Below are 13130 nucleotides of genomic sequence, written 5' to 3'. Positions count from 1 at the left end.
CCTACAACTTAAAGTATAATAATAATAAATAAATAAATAAATAAATAAATAAATAAAAAAGAATTAAGGTTTGCAAACCTCCACCTAGATTTCAGAAGGTGTATGGAAATGCCTGGATGCCCAGGTAAAAGTTTGCTGCCAAGGTGGGACCCTCATGGAGAACCTCTGCAAGGGCAGAATGGAAGGGAAATGTGGGGTCGGAGCCTGTACACAGAGTCCCTACTGGGGCACTGCCTAGTGGAGCTGTGAGAAGAGGGTCGACATCCTCCAGACCCCAGAATGGTACATCCACTGACAGCTTGCACCGTGTGCCTGGAAAAGTCGCAGACACTCAATACCAGCCCATGAAAGCAGCCGTGAAGGAGGCCGTATCCTGCAAAGCCACAGGGGCAGAGCTGCCCAAGACCATGGGAACCACTTCTTGCATCAGTGTGACCTGGATGTGAGACCTGGAGTCAAAGGAGATCATTTTGGAGTTTTAAAATTTGACTGTCCTTCTGGATTTCAGACTTTCATGGGCCCTGTAACCCCTTTTGGCCAATTGTTTTGGCCAATTTCTCCCATTTGGAATGGCTATATTTAACCCTATGACTGTACCCCCATTGTATCTAGGAAGTAACTAGCTTGCTTTTGATTTTACATAGATCAAATTTTACATTGATTTCACAAACTCATAGGTAGAAGGGACTTGCCTTGCCTTGGATGAGGCTTTGGACTGTAGACTTCTGGGTAAACGTTGAAAAAAGTTAAGACTTTGGGGTACTGTTGGGAAGGCATGACTGGTTTTGAAATGTGAAAATGTGAGATTTGGAGGGGCCAGGGGTGGAACAATGTGGTTTGACTGTGTCCCCATCGAAATCTCAACTTGAATTGTATCTCCCAGAATTCCCACATGTTGTGGGAGGGACACAGTGTGGGGTAATTGAATCATGGGGGCCAGTCCTTCTCATGCTAGTCTCATGATAGTGGATAAGTCTCAAGAGATATGATGGGTTTATCAGGGGTTTTCTGCTTTTCCTCATTTTTCTCTTCCCATGGTGATGTAAGAAGTGCCTTTCACCTCCCATCATGATTTGGAGGCCTCCCCAGCCATGTGGAACTGTAAGTCCAATCAAACCTCTTTTTCTTCCCAGTCTCAGGTATGTCTTTATCAGCAGCATGAAAACAGACTAAAGCAATAGGTTATTAAAAATATACACTGTCGTGTTCTTGGGCCCATCTTCTCTAGTCTTTCTTGTATTTTCTTTTTTTTTCTTTTTTTTTTTTTTTTTATTATACTTTAAGTTCTAGGGTACATGTACACAATGTGCAGGTTTGTTACATATGTATACATGTGCTGTGTTGGTTTGCTGCACCCATTAACACATCATTTACATTAGGTATTTCTACCAATGCTATCCCTCCCCCATTCCTCCACCCCACAACAGGCCCCTGTCGGTGTGTAATGTTCCCTGCCATGTGTCCAAGTGTTCTCATTGTTCACTTCTCACCTATGAGTGAGAACATGCAGTGTTTTGTTTTCTGTCCTTGTGATAGTTTGCTGAGAATGATGGTTTCCAGCTTCATCCATGTCACTACCAAGGACATAAACTCATCCTTTTTTTGTGGCTGCATAGTATTCCATGATATATATGTGCCACATTTTTTTAATCCAGTCTATCATTGATGGACATTTGGGTAGTTCCAGTCTTTCCTGTATTTTCATAGTAAACTGTTCAATATGTCATGCCTGTGGCCATGCTGAAAAATGAAGGAGGGAAAATTCCCTGGCAGGCTATGTAGCCCTGCTTTAGGGCTTTGCTTTCTGGATCCACCACTTTTCTTCTGCATGATATTGTGCATACCAAAAAGATGTGAGTAGGTCACCAAGGTACCTAGTCTCTTGATGGCAGATCAGTTGCCCCCAAAGCATTTATATTAGTAACCTTAAGTTCTATGACAGGAAGGAGATGCTGTAAGTCAGCATTTCTCAACCCCTTCAAAAGTTTGAAATTCTATTTTCAAAAAAAAAATCAGTTTTCTCTCTGCTACTCTATGCCTGAAATGCAATTTTTGAATATTATCTTGTGTTTGCTGTTTGGTGTTACTACTTAAGTCTTATTACTACTATTCCTAATTATTATTTAAAATAATGGTTCCCCTCTTCAGGTAAGTAAGGAAACATCAAACCTGGGTGTTATACAAGCCTTACCCACAGGGGCACTGTTGACTGAGAGAAAGGAAAAGCATGTGTCACTGCAGTGTTTACTGGAGGGGTTTCCTGATAATATTAATTTCCTAAAAAGGAGGCATCCCATCTTGTGCTGGGGAAATTGGAAGCCTGGCACCACAATCCCATGGGGAGTGAAACGGCTATCCATAAATCTGCACAGTGTGTCTGATTTTGCCCCCATTGAGCAACTGTAATAAGAGTTCTATAGACACGGCAGGAGTTGAATCAAGACTACTGAGCAAAAGAAGGCTACTGTCAGTGCTGTGTATGCATTAAACACAGTAGATCTCTGGGTGTGCATCCTGGAATTGTACAATTTCTCGATAAACTAAGTCCTAGCTTTTAAAACCATTTGTGTTTCTTTACCTATACCTTGCTATTTTATTAAGTTTGTCACTAAACCCTGTTTTGCATACACTAGTACTTGCTCATGCATGCCTTATGAATATAGAAATTAGCATCTCATTAACTTGATAATTAGGCCAATGATAAACAGCTGTTTGGTTGCCATGTAGGGCAAGATTTCTACTGAAGTTGCTTATCTGCCATACACAATAGCTGTGCAATTATTTGTCACACTATCAATTATAGGCAAACAACAATAGAAAATAAACTTTTCTTTTGTACATTTGCTTTCTTTGTAATTAAGATCCAAATTCATGCTCTGTTTTTGGAAAAACGATAATGCAGTGTTGTCTAACAATCTTGATAATGTAAGTGTATATTTTCAGCTTGGCTTTTATATTTCTCATGTAGTTCAAACATTTCACATTGTGCATTCTGCTATAAACGACTTCTTCCAAGATGTCTTTTTTAAAAACTCGATTTCCATTCCATTATGTTGAAAAACATGGCATATATTGATCACTGAGAATTTCTCAAGTTATCCTGTTTCACTCTAGTTTCTGCCTTAATCACTCCCCCCACCCCAAGATTAACCTACACTTTGAATTTCTCTTGCTTATAACAGGCCTTACATTGCAAGAAATCATCTAAGAAATGTTAGGCGTGTAATGAAAGCTATGAAAATGTTTCCTCAATTGTTTAGGCACGGCTCAATCCATCTTTATTTCCAAAAAAAGGAAAAAAGAAAACAATGTGTTTCCCTTCAACTCATATGGATTTAAAACTGGAAATGTAATTTAAAGGAAAAAATCCAGAAACCTGTCTTTCCAACTAATAAAAAAGAAACTTGGTACTGTGCTCACAGCAAAGTCATGGAAGATAATTTGAAACTTCAGTTAGCTTCCTGTAGAGCAAAATAACAACCACCAAACTAATGGGTAATCAATGGCCAATTGCTTCAGAAAAGAGGCACCCCACAGAATTCCCTGGAAATTAATGTGCTACAAAGGAGCCACTGGGAAATGACTTAAGACTATCCAAGTGAGCCCACCTTTCTTAAATAAGTAAAGTCTGGGGGTGCTATTTTTGCTAATCAAGGCCTGGAGATGAAATGCTGTCTTCATTTAACTTTCTCTGTGCTTTTCTCTGAACTACTATATTAAAAACAATCTTCCTCCATGATTTCTGGTGCTATAGTGGAGTATAGTTTATGTGAAAGTAAATCTGGAAAGATTACCTTTCAAAACTGCCAGATGCTTCGCATTTTCTGGTAGAAATCTGGATTCCAGGTCTGTAATGATATTTCCTGCTGTGCTCAACACTCAATCAGAACGTATGCTTCTTGGTGGGCAATGTAAAGATTCCAAAGCTAACCTGGCAGTTTGGCTTTTATATTTTTCCAATCCAGCTAGGGGGTATAAATTTAAATTCTGGGCCCCCCCAGCCTAAACTTCAGAAGGGATCTTTGTTAATTCAGATCTCCTGCAGTTGGAGTCCTCTTTTTTCATAAACTGCCCCATGCAATGCAATTTATGATTATATTTATACCAATGAATAAAACATGGCTTTTTTAAAAAGAAAACTAAATTATTGTATTAATGATACAGGAATATATGGGTTCTTATTGCCCCTGGCTCTCCCATGTTTAGATTTAAGTTCTTCCACTCAGTTTGAGTTACATTAATGTCCCCTTCCCTCTCTTCCTTAATCCATCTTACACATTTCGTCATGTGGTGTGGTAGTTATTAGTAGATTCTCTGGAGTCTGAAAGACCAAGGTTGGAATCTCAACTCATTCATTTTAAAGCTCTTTGCCCTTGGGATGAATAACTTAATTTCTCGAATATGCAGTTTATTCATCTATGAAATGGGGCTAATAATGGCACCTACTTCCTAGGATTATTGTGAGGATCCAGTGAAAATAGACTGTCTAGCACAGTGCTTCACACAGCTCACACAGCAGTTGATGTTAGCTGGTTTTCCTTAATGGCAGATGGCTTTAGGGAGAGTGAACATAGCATAGTGATTAAGGAAAGAATCTCGAGTCTGATTTAAATCCTAACCCCACTGTATACTAGTTGTGTGACCTTATACACTTATCAATAGCTCTGTGCCTCAGTTTCTTCATTTCTAAAATGGGACTAGTAGTAGTACCTACCTCATGAAGTTATTGTGAAGATTAAATTAATTAATGATAGGCAAATAGTAAGTTTTATATATTTTATTAAACAAACCTATAAACTACTTGGTCCAGTCCCTCCCCATCTCAATTTGATTCAACCTTTGATAGAGTTTGGCTCTGTCCCCACCCAAATCTCATCTCGAATTGTAATTCCCACATGTGGAAGGAGGGACCTGGTTGGGGGTGATTAGATCATCGGGGCAGTTCCCCTCATGCTGTTCTCATGACAGTGATTGAGTTCTCATGAGATCTGACGGTTTAAAAGTGTTTGGCAGCTCCCCCTCTCTCTTCTCTCTCTTGCCACCATGTAAGACATGCCTTGCCTCCCCTTTGCCTTCTGCCATGATTATAAGTTTCCTGAGCCCTCCCTACCCATGGGGAACTGTGAGTCAATTAAACTTCTTTTCTTTATAAATTACCTAGTCTCAGGTAGTTCTTTATAGCAGTGTAAAAACTGACTAACACAACCTCCCTCTCCATGTCCCACTGTTGTCCATACCATTTTCTATGGTGTTACTCTTCAAACTGTGGGAGAATATTCAATCAAGGTCTTCCTGTGTGGAGAAACTCACAGAGGTATCTTGTGTGACACACTGGCCATTTAAGATAACCAAGGTAGCCGGGGAGTTATGCATTCGTACTTTACAGGCTGCTGTCAGCTGCTGAGCTCTGGAGGTTCTTCCTTTTTAATTCCACTTATTCATCCCAGGATTTTCATTATTCTGTAGCCTCTGACCCTATAAAGTGCAGCACATATTCGGAATTGGGCACTTACTACTGGGATGCTTCTTGTAGTACTTCCAGCCTAGATGCCATTGTGTTTCCATCACAAACAACAGAGAAACAAGAGGAGAACCTTCTCACTTGAAGAAAACTATCTTATTGTTGAACACCAGGCACATTTTCTTAACATTCCACTGGTCAGTGTTCCATGCACAGTGATATGCTTTGACTGTGCCACCCAAAATCTCATTTTGAATTGTAATCCCCATAATCCTCATGTGTCAAGGGCAGGACCAGGTGGAGGTAACTGAATCATGGGGGCAGTTTCCCCACACTGTTCTTGTAATAGTCAGTGATTTCTCACAAGATCTAATGGTTTGGTAAGGGGCTCTTCCCTCTTTGCTCAGCACTTCTCCTTCCTGCTGCCTTGTGAAGAAGGTGCCTTGCTTCCCCTTCACCTTCCACCATGACTGTAAGCTTCCTGAGGCCTCCCCAGCCACGCTGAACTGTGAGTCAATTAAACACCTTTTCTTTATAAATTCCCCAATTAAGGGTAGTTCTTTATAGCAGTATTAATACAGACTAATACACACAGCAATAAGGAAGACTAGAAAATGTTATTTTATTCTGAGTGATGATGAAGGCTGCTAATAATCATAATTTGATAGAGAAGAATGGGAGAATGGATACTGATGACATTTATTGATTTTCAGAATTGGTGACATAATATCTAGCTCATTTGCTGCCTGTTTGCTAAAAAGAGTTATAAAAAGTGAAAAAATAAGAATACCTATTATTTGTCAAATGTGTGCTATATACTAGGTACCAGGAGATACTCATTTTGATCTTCAAAACAATCCTGTGAGACAGATTTCATTAGTCACATATAAAGATGAAAGAAATCAATCTGACTGGGCGTGGTGGCTCATGCCTATAATCCCAGAACTTTGGGAGGCCAAAGCAGGAAGATTGCTTGAGCCCAGTAGTTGGAGACCAGCCTGGGCAACATGGTGAGACTCCATCTCCACAAAAATAAAAATTAAAAAAATAGCCAGGTGTTGTAGAGCCTGCCTGTGATCCCAGCTACTTTGGAGGTTGAAGTGGGAGGATCACTTGAGACCTGGAGGTTGAGACTGTAGTGAGCTATGATCATGCTACTGCACTCCAACTTGGGTAACAGAGTGAGACCCTGTCTCAAAACAAACAGACACATAAAAAAGAGTATTCCTGAAGAAGGAAGAAAGGCTTGAGTTTCAAAATAAATGGATACTGAATACTATTGTCTATAGTAATATCTCTTCCCTGACAATAGCAAAATGTAGACAATAATTTCTGGAGTAAGTGCTCAACTCAGTACCCATTCTTTCTGAACTGCAAGTCACACCTCAACCCCATAGTCTGGACCTGATAACAGTATGTGTTACATATGACCCCACACCCCTGGATGGGAGGTAAATGGATGGGTTGGGGAGGTTCTCTTGGCCAAAGACTAATTCTTTCCCAGGAATTGGTAAATGGGGCTGAGAGGCTATCAGTCACTTTAGATTTTGAAATGCCAATTTGCTTTCCAGTATGTGAGACATGAAGGCAGCTGGACTGTAGAGAGGCAAAGCGAAGCACATGTGCGAAGAGGAACAAATACATAAGATGGAGACTTAGAGTGCCCTGGGTCCCCTAAGGCTTTTTGCTTCCTGATTCTTTCATTTCTTTACTCTTCACTTGCATTGGCTCAATTTGATTTCTGTTACTCAATGTAACACAATGAACCTTAACTAATTCAAGGGGAAAACAGAATATTAAGAGAGGCAAAGTGGAAGAACATCTAACTCAGTCTACTACTGTACAGAAATGAGGTGGGAAACCAAGACCCTCTCCAGAGATCCAAAGCAGCCCTGTTGTTCATACCCTTTCCACCAGTCCCAATTTGGAGTGGAGAATAGTTTCCTCACTTCTTGGGTCACTGATAACAGTATCTGATCACAGAAGCTTCTTCCAGAAAGGTGTTCTGGAGTCTTTGCCCTGCAAGATATTTGAAATGAAACTATACAAGCTTACAAACAGAGTCTCACTATTCATAGTGTAATGGGAACAACAGGACTCCCTGTGCATATCTTTGGCTAGGGACATCTAGAAGCTGTAAAGCCTGAAACGAAAAATTCTTGAAATATAATGCATGAAGATAATCTTTTTCCTTGGCACTCTTCCACAAGCCTTCAATCACTCTGTGCACTGAATTTCTTTCCATATGGTTTTCATTCGTTTACATTTAAGATAAAAATTATTGGCTCTGAGAGCCATTTGATGAGTGGTGATTCTTTTCATTGTGATCTCAGTCCAGTGATGATGCATATCGTCCATACAATGTTCCAAGAAAGTAGAATCATTCATGATGCCATCTGAAGTCATCTCTTGGTAATAACAGACTTGCATAAATTCTTTTTCTTTCCAGGAAGAAAGTTTGAAATAAAATCAGTATCTATTTTTTTGCTCTACTTTGAATTCACTTCTTTTAAGTTTATTTACTGAAAAACTAACATTCTAATTGTAGGAAAAAGACACATTGTTTAATTTTTGGAAATGGCACTTACGTATTATATCAATTGCTGCTCCTGAGAACTGTAAAGACACAATTCAAATCTTTTAAATTAATTTTGGCATATCTTACTTTAGTTTATATTCTAGAAAAAAATGGTTATTTAATTTATTTTTATTATTAGAAACATTGAAAAATTCTTTCAATATGGTCACATTCATGCTACATTGAGCCACCTGACAGACAATTACTTCAATTTTTTCCTGACATTGCTAGTATGTATCATATTAACATTCAAAATATAGGCATAAAGCAAACTAAGAAAAGCAGCCACTAATGTAAAATACTTAAGTCATTTACTCTAATATCTGCCTGCTCATATCCTCTCTTTGATGAAATGTAATTTCTCTCTTGCCTTCTCTGAAGCCGTGTCTGTCTACCTGGTGCCAAAATATCAAGTTATTTTGATGAGACAGCCCAAAAATCAACGAAAAGCATTCATTTACCAAGCTCTATAGTGACATATAGCCATATGTTTTTTCTTGTCTGGGATTCTATACAGAAAATTTGCCTAGATATAAAGATAAAATAGATGTGGTCTTGCAGAAACTATTTTCAACATTTAAGAAAAATATATATATTCCTGAGCCTTCATGGAGACTGTCCCACTTGGGTTTTTAGAATGACAAAAGGCATATTTTGCCTCATTTGCCTGTGAAAATATGCTTTTTTGAGAGCATGGAAAACCTATACTATTTGAAGTGCAACTTGATAAGTGTTTCATTTTTTATGAACCCCAGGAAAAGAAATTTATTCCATTTTTACAAATAGTAAAGTTTTTTTTTTATTATTCCTAGAACCATTTCTATTCAACAGAAATTGGAATTATATACTGAATATTTCCTATCTAGATGGAGAATTAGTCATAAAAGATAGCAGAATACATTTTTTCTCATGACAATTATTAGAGTTAACATTCAGAGTTTATTAAAAGCTGGCTATGTTGCAAATATTATTTCATCTAACATTTTCATAACTTCAAATGTCCAATTACTAATCCCATTTTACAAATGAGAAAATGAAATTGTAGGGCTTAAATAATCTGCCTATAATCACATAGCTAGTAAAAGAAAGAGCTGAGATTCAAATCCAAGTTTCATCAAATTCTAAAAGCTTTGGTAGTAATTGTCCGAAGGTACATCTATTATGAGTTTTGAAAAACACCATTAAGGAGAAGAGATGCCAGGACGCCAGGCATGGCCCCACCACTTACTTGTAAAGTGGTCTTGAGAAAGATACCTACTCTACTTCTGTGTATATGTTTTTTTTTTTTCTTTTATAACACAGGAATAATAATGTCTTCTGTGCCTGAGAGGGTCAGAAGAGATTGTTTCTGTAAAGGTACTTTGAATCTGCCAAGTGCTGTTCATCGGTAAGATAGAACAATTAAGCTCATCTGCATCTAAAATCTTAGAACTTGACACTGTGTGTCTGCTGCTAGGGTCACAGATGAGAACCAGTGCACTCCGGGCAGCAGAGTTGTGCATTCTTTTTGAGTGAGGAGTGATTGGTACTGATTGCTCCAGCTTTTCAAGTCATCTGTAGAAATAGAAAATATTGTTGTGTTGTACCGGAGGAAACAAGATACTGTTTCAGAGTATTCACATTCTCATCAATTTCTCTTGAAAAACATGTAATTACACAATGGCTGTATCTGAATCCTGAGTGTATAAGAGTGAGAGATGGAATTGCAGAAAGCTGTAAGATGTGATGAGTACGGTGGAAGATGTGGATTAACATCCATTTCCTTTCCGGAAATGATGGCTTCATTTTCTGAAAGAGAAATGATAATGATAGTTTATATAAGAGAAATAGACTGTTCCCTGAGACATCTTGAGGGATATTTTTGTTCAGAATAGAAGTGGTTTCAGAACTAATCATAGATCCTAATTTTCTGTCAACTTTAATGTTTAGAAAAGATCATCAGATGAGCTAATTTTAGTATTGGCATTCTCTCTCTGTCTCTCTATATATAGGTATATAAATATATACATATGTCAAAATATGTATATGTGCATGTACACTTATGAGAGAAAAGGTAGTATGAGCATTGGATAGTCACTGCTTAATGAGCACTTATTGAGAGCTTAAGGATTTTCCTTTCTGTTATCTTATTTAATCTTCTCAGCAATGTTGTGGGTGTTATTACCAGATGAAAGGAAGAGGCTTGGAGAGGCCAGTGACCTCCACTCATTCCCCCTCCCAATAACTGTAATGGAGAATCTACTGTGTTCCAGACATTTTGCATACATTATCTCCAGTCCTCAGAGCAAAACTGTTAGGCTACTAATATGGTTGGCTTTATTTTATTTTATTTTTTCTCTATTGCAGGCACTAATTCACTGAAGACTTCAAAAAATAACCCAAGTCATATACAATGACTGAGTTACACAGCTAAGAATTCATGCTATGTTGAGCCAACTTCAGAATCCAAGTCCACAAATGATGGTACAGATTAAGTATAGTCAAGTTCATTGGTTGTTGGCACAATTTAGTTCCTTGAAGCCGCATCCTCGGGAGGCCACTGAAGTTCCCTGTCATGTGCTGTTCTCTACTACAAAGTCATTTGCCTCCCTAAGGACAGCAAAAGATTGTCTCTCTCCAGTGTGTTAAAATAGTCTTATATAACATAGTGCCATCAAGGGAATGATATAGCATCACCTTTGGCACATAATATAACCTTATCAAGGAGTGGCATCTTACTTTGTCAAGTTCTTTTGGACAAAGGCAAGACAGTTTCCACTGCACTCAAGGAGAGGGGATTATACAAGGATGTGACTCACCGAGGGTCACCTTAGTGTTTGTCTGCAACAGTTAGTTCACCAAATAATTCTAGCCTGATTAGAAAGATCATATAATCTCTGTTATTCTGTTTTATATTGTTATGTAAACAATACAAAGAGTTGAAGGCTCAAAAAAATAAACTTCTCTTTATTAAGTTAAAGTTATGTGCTAACATACTCTGTCTAAATGTTTTTATTGTCACTATGTCCCCACATATCTTGTACTTGATAACCGTTGTGTATGTAAAATTAAAGTTTTCACAAGCATCACTAATTATTGCAGCATTTTAACCTTAAATGATAAACATTTATACTTCAATTGACAAATAATTTGCCATATAAAATGCAGGAGGAGATTTTCATCCAAGTTATATCTAAAATGGTTGTCTTTTTATAAAAGAACATTTGGATATTAACAATAAATTCAAATAATATATCATATTCCTATTAAGATAGTTAAAGTGATTATTTCATTTTTTAAAAAAATATTTTTTATCATTTTATTTTATTTTTTTTAAATAAAACAGAGATGAGATCTCACTATGTTGCCCATGTTGGTTTTGAATCCTGGGCTGAAGAGATCCTCTCACCTTGACCTCCTAAAATGCTGGGATTACAGGCATTAGCTACCTCACCTGACCACAGTGACTATTTAGGATAAAAAATTGTAATCACATAAGCATAGATAATACAAAATTCTAGGGATGCTAGGTAAAATGTTGAAGTAGGTTAGTCAACTTCTAAAATAATAACTTTGAAGTTGAAAGCAATATCAAGGCTGGATGCTGTTGCTCACGCCTGTAAACTCAGCGCTTTGGGAGGCTGAGATGGGTGGATTACCTGAGGTCGGGAGTTCGAGACCAGCATGACCAACGTGGAGAAATACCGTCTCTACTAAAAATACAAAATTAGCCGGGCATGGTGGTGCATACCTGTAATCCCAGCTACTCAGGGGGCCGAGGCAGGAAAATTGCTTGAACCCGGGAGGTGGAGGGTGCGGTGAGCCAAGATTGTATCACTGCACTCTGGCCTGGGCAACAAGAGCAAAACTCTATCTCAAAAAAAAAACAATAGCAAAAGCTAAATCCACTCTTTTTTCAGTGCTATGTCTGCTGACTTTTCACTCATAGTGTCTTTAGAATAGCTGTTTTATCTGTAATTCAAATACACTTTTCGTTCTTATTTTGGTTACTTTTGTCTTCTATCACTTCTCTTGATTAGTTTCATAAAAGATTTGTTTATTATATTAGTTTTGTTAAATAATTACTTTTGAACTTTGTTATTAAACTTCTTTATGCCTTAGTTTCTTTTCTTGTAACAAGGGAGATAAAAATAGAACCAATCTCATAGGGTTCTTCTGAGGATGAAATAGATTGATATATATAATGCACTTAAATTAGTTCCTTGTTTATTACATAGCAAGCATTATGTGTTAGTGATACCACCAACAACATCACCATTATCATTAATTCTATCTCTTTAAAATTCATTTTCTATTTCAATGACTTTCTGTTTTCATTATTTTATTTCTTCTACTTTATTTGAGTTTATCCTGTGTTGTTTCTTTTCTTTTTTTTTTTTTTTTAATCATACTTTAAGTTCTGGGTTATATGTGCAGAACGTGCAGTTTTATTACACAGGTATACACGTGCCATGGTGGTTTGCCACATGCACCAACCAATCATCTATAATAAGTATCTCTACCAATGATATCCCTCCACTAACCCCCCACCTGTTGACAGGACTTGGTGTGTGATGCTCCCCTCCCTGTGTCCATGTGTTCTCATTGTTCAACCCCTACTTATGAGTGAGAACATGTGGTGTTTGGTTTTCTGTCCTTGTGATATTTTGCTGAGAATGATGGTTTCCAACTTCATCCATATCCCTGCAAAGGACATGAACTCATCCTTTTTATGGCTGCATAGTATTCCATGGTGTGTATGTGCCACATTTTCTTCATCCAGTCTATCACTGATGGGCATTTGGGTTGGTTCCAAGTCTTTGCTATTGTGAATAGTGCCACAGTAAACATATGTGTGCATGTGTCTTTATAGCAGAATGATTTATAATCCTTTGGGTATATATGCAGTAATGGGATTGCTGGGTTAAATTGTATTTCTGGTTCTAGATCCTTGAGGAAACACCACAGTGTCTTCCACAATGTTTGAACTAATTTACACTCCCATGAACAGTGTAAAAACATCCCTATTTCTCCACATCCTCTCTAGCGTCTGTTGTTTCCTGACTTTTTTATGATTGCCATTCTAACTGGGGTGAGATGGTGTCTCATTGG

The sequence above is a fragment of the Mandrillus leucophaeus genome, unplaced genomic scaffold (assembly GCF_000951045.1).
Source record: "Mandrillus leucophaeus isolate KB7577 unplaced genomic scaffold, Mleu.le_1.0 Scaffold184, whole genome shotgun sequence".
Classification (NCBI taxonomy): Eukaryota; Metazoa; Chordata; class Mammalia; order Primates; family Cercopithecidae; genus Mandrillus; species Mandrillus leucophaeus.
This window is presented reverse-complemented; position numbering follows the sequence as displayed.